This window comes from Cryptomeria japonica, unplaced genomic scaffold (genome assembly GCF_030272615.1).
Source record: "Cryptomeria japonica unplaced genomic scaffold, Sugi_1.0 HiC_scaffold_26, whole genome shotgun sequence".
Classification (NCBI taxonomy): Eukaryota; Viridiplantae; Streptophyta; class Pinopsida; order Cupressales; family Cupressaceae; genus Cryptomeria; species Cryptomeria japonica.
The window spans coordinates 585,935-590,000 of NW_026728848.1; the positions used below are offsets into that span (position 1 = coordinate 585,935).

The window sequence follows — 4,066 nt, forward strand, 5'->3', positions numbered from 1 at the left end:
GGTGGGTGCCGAGGTGGGAGCCAGGGTGGGTCCCAAGGTGAGTGCAAAGGTGGGTGCCAGGGTCAAGGTGAGTGCCAATGTGGGTTCCAAGGTGCCAGGGTCAGGGTGAGTGCCAATGTGGGTTCAAAGGTGCTAAGTTGGGTGCGAGGTTGGGTGCGAGGGTGGGTGGGTGCCAAGGTGTGCTAGGTGGAAGCCCGGGTGGGTCGGCATCCCATGGGTGTCGAGTTGGGTGCCTGATGGGTGCTTCTTGTCAAGTTTTAGTCGTCGGGACTCATTTCGAGCCTTAGAGGTCGTTTCTTGTCCGGTTGCCCTGTCTTCGACCTGGGAACCCAATTTTGGTCCTCGGGTCCCATTTTTTTTTGTCTCGCATCCCACTTTTGGCCTGTGGCCTTTTCGGGGTCGATTCTCGTTTTGGGCATCAGAGCATGTTTCTTCTCCTAAAACCCAATATTTGTTTATTAAGTCTCGGAACACATTTTTGTTCTCGTGGACCCATCATGGGTCTTGGAACGCATTTGTGGTCCTTGGGTCCCATTTTGCATCCCGAAACTTGTGTTTTGGTGCTTGATCCCTATTTTGGGTGCCCACCTTGCACCAAGTGCGCACCCGGGGCAAACCGAGCGCCTTGGTGCACCGGGGCAAGATCGAGCGTGCACCCGAGGCGCCCCGAACATGCACCAAGGTGCACTCGGCCCACATGTGAGCGCAGGTCGTTGCGCCCGAGGTGGTGTGTGGGCACCGCGTTGCAGACGGGACACTGCACGCACACGACGCCCCCTCCAGGTGCACGCACGTAGGCCGGGCCGGGTGCACACCCGACGCCCTAGCAAGGTGCGCGCACCCGGGCAGGGCTCACACTTGGCGAACGGGGCGCACTTCGCGAGGGAGGGTGTGCACCTCGACGGGGGTGGGTGGCCGGGGTGGATTCGCACGTGGGTCGCGGTTTGCTAAGTACACACTGCGACAAGCTCATAACGGGTGCGATCATACCAGCGTTAGTGCACCGGATCCCATCAGAACTCCGCAGTTAAGCGCGCTTGGGCCGGAGTAGTACTGGGATGGGTGACCTCCCGGGAAGTCCCGGTGTTGCACCCTTTTTTAGTTTTTCGCCGGGCGTCGCAATGCTATTTGAATAAACCTTTTGCCCGTTTGCGTTCTCGTCGGGGCCGGGCCGGGCCGGGGTGCGCTGCCCGCACTACCGCGCGCGCGGGGGCGACACCGAGCGCGCACCCGAGGCACCCCGAGCACACAGGCCACGGTGCAACCCGGGCGTTGTGCGCGCACCCCGGTGCGCCCGAGGTGCTGCGCGCGCACCCAGGTGAAATCGGTGTGCACCTCGGCCAGTGCGCGCTCGGTCGAGTCGCGCACGTTGGCCAAGGTGCACGGTGATGTTTCTTACTCTAAGGTTCCGCACCAGACGCCCGGGACAGGTGAGCGAAGCTGGGCGGGGCCGGGTGCGCGGCCGGGGCAGGTGCACGCAGCTGGAGAGAGCTTTGGAGCACACTTCGGAGCGCACCAATGATGCGCTCCATTCAAAAGTTTCCTGAAAAGGCAAAAAAAGTTGAGATTATAGAATTTCCCACTTGAGAGATTGTAAAAAAAAAAAATTTAAAATGAAGGAAACGCGGGTGCCAAGGTGTGCGCGCCCGGGTGCGCAGCCCAGCCAAGGTGTGCGCACCAAGGCGCCCACCCTGGCGAAGGTGCACGCAAGGTGCGCACCCGAGGCAAACCGGACAATTAACCCAACTTTCGACTTCGCGCGCACCTTGGAGCGCACTTCGGAGCGCTCCTTGGTGCGCACCAATCTTGGGCACCTCGGAGTGCACCATGGCGCCCACCAAGGTGCGCACCCGGGGCAAACCGAGCTCCGACTTCGTGCGCACCTTGGAGCGCACGAAAGGTGCGCACCATGGCGCCCACCAAGGTGCGCAGCCCAGCCAAGGCGTGCGCATCAAGGTGCGCACCCTGGCGAAGGTGCGCACCCGGGGCAAACCGAGCTCCGACTTCGTGCGCACCTTGGAGCGCACAAAAGGTGCGCAACCCAGCCAAGGTGTGCGCACCCCGGTCAAACCGAGCTCCGAATCGTGCGCACCAGAGGTGCACGCCATCGTGCGCACCTTGGAGCACACTTCGGAGCCCTCCTTGGTGCGCGCCGATGTTGCGCACCTCGGAGCGCACCCGGGGAAAACAATGCAATTAACCCGACTTTCGACTTCGTGGGCACCTCGGAGCGCTCTCGGGTTCGCACCTCGGAGCACACCGAGGTGCGCACCTTTGATGCGCTGCCTTCACCAATTTCCAGAAAAGGCAAGAAAACATTGAGAAGGTGTGCGCACCGAGGTGCCCACCCTGGCGAAGGTGCACGCGAGGTGCGCACCCGGGGCAAACCGGGCTCCGACTTCGTGCACGCCGCACCTTGGAGCACACTTCGGAGCGCTCCTTGGTGCGCACCAGGGCGCGCAACCCAGCCGAGGTGCCCACCCCGGCGAAGGTGCACGCGAGGTGCGCACCCGGGGCAAACCGGGCTCCGACTTCGTGCACGCCATGGTGCCCACCGCGGCGAAGGTGCACGCGAGGTGCGCACCCGGGGCAAACCGGGCTCCGACTTCGTGCACGCCGCACCTTGGAGCACACTTCGGAGCGCTCCTTGGTGCGCACCATGGTGCCCACCAGGGCGCGCAACCCCGCCGAAGGTGCACGCGAGGTGCGCACCCGGGGCAAACCGGGCTCCGACTTCGTGCACGCCGCACCTTGGAGCACACTTCGGAGCGCTCCTTGGTGCGCACCATGGTGCCCACCAGGGCGCGCAACCCCGCCGAAGGTGCACGCGAGGTGCGCACCCGGGGCAAACCGGGCTCCGACTTCGTGCACGCCATGGTGCGCACCGCGGCGAAGGTGCGCACCCGGGGCAAACCGGGCTCCGACTTCGTGCACGCCGCACCTTGGAGCACACTTCGGAGCGCTCCTTGGTGCGCACCAGGGCGCGCAACCCAGCCGAGGTGCCCACCCCGGCGAAGGTGCACGCGAGGTGCGTACCCGGGGCAAACCGGGCTCCGACTTCGTGCACGCCGCACCTTGGAGCACACTTCGGAGCGCTCCTTGGTGCGCACCATGGTGCCCACCAGGCCGCGCAACCCAGCCAAGGTGTGCGCACCAAGGTGCACGCGAGGTGCGCACCCGGGGCAAACCGGGGTCCGACTTCGTGCACGCCGCACCTTGGAGCACACATCGGGGCGCTCCCGGGTTCGCACCGGCGTTGCGCACCGTGGTGGGCACCTCGGAGCACACCAAGGTGGGCAGCGAGGTGCGCACCTTTGATGCGATGCCTTCACTAATTTCCATAAAAGGCAAAAAAAAAACGAGATTTTAAAATTTCCGTTTTGAAAGATAGTGAGAAAAAGGGAATGCTGGTGCCATCTTGAGCCCGCCCTGGTGCGCAGCCCAGCCAAGGTGTGCGCACCAAGGTGCCCACCCTGGCGAAGGTGCGCGCCCGGGCAATTAACCCAACTTCCAACTTCGCGCGCGCCAGGGTGGGAGCGCACCCAACAACCGGGCCTGGGAAGAGCCAATGCGAGAAACCCCACCAAACGCTCTGACAAAAAAAGAGGGGGCGCTCCAGTAACCCCGCTTCGGAGCGCACCCTGGGCAAACCCAGCCAAGGTGCCCACCCCGGCCAAGGTGCAGGCGAGGTGCGCACCCGGGGCAAACCGGGCTCCGACAACGTGCACGCCGCACCTTGGAGCACACTTCGTAGCGCTCCCGGGTGCGCACCTCAGAGCACACCAAGGTGGGCAGCGAGGTGCGCACCTTTGATGCGCTGCCTTCACTAATTTCCAGAAAAGGCAAAAAAAAAAGGAGATTTTAAAATTTCCGTTTTGAAAGATAGTGAAAAAAACGGAACGCGCGTGCCATCTTGAGCCCGCCCTGGTGCGCAGCCCAGGTAAGGTGCCCACCCTGGCAAAGGTGCGCACCCGGGCAATTAACCCTACTTCCGACTTCGTGCGCGCCAGGGTGGCAACCGGGCCTCGGAAGAGCCAATGCGAGAAACCCCACCAAACGCTCCGAC

The 4,066-nt window shown here is 63.4% G+C and overlaps 1 non-coding gene across 1 annotated transcript; it reads left to right on the top strand.

The window, feature by feature from the left end:
- The first annotated feature begins 976 nt into the window (after positions 1–976).
- On the top strand, positions 977–1,095 carry LOC131861553 (5S ribosomal RNA). Its single transcript, XR_009360625.1, has one exon. It is a non-coding gene; the product is annotated as a 5S ribosomal RNA (ribosomal RNA).
- Positions 1,096–4,066: the final 2,971 nt, after the last annotated feature.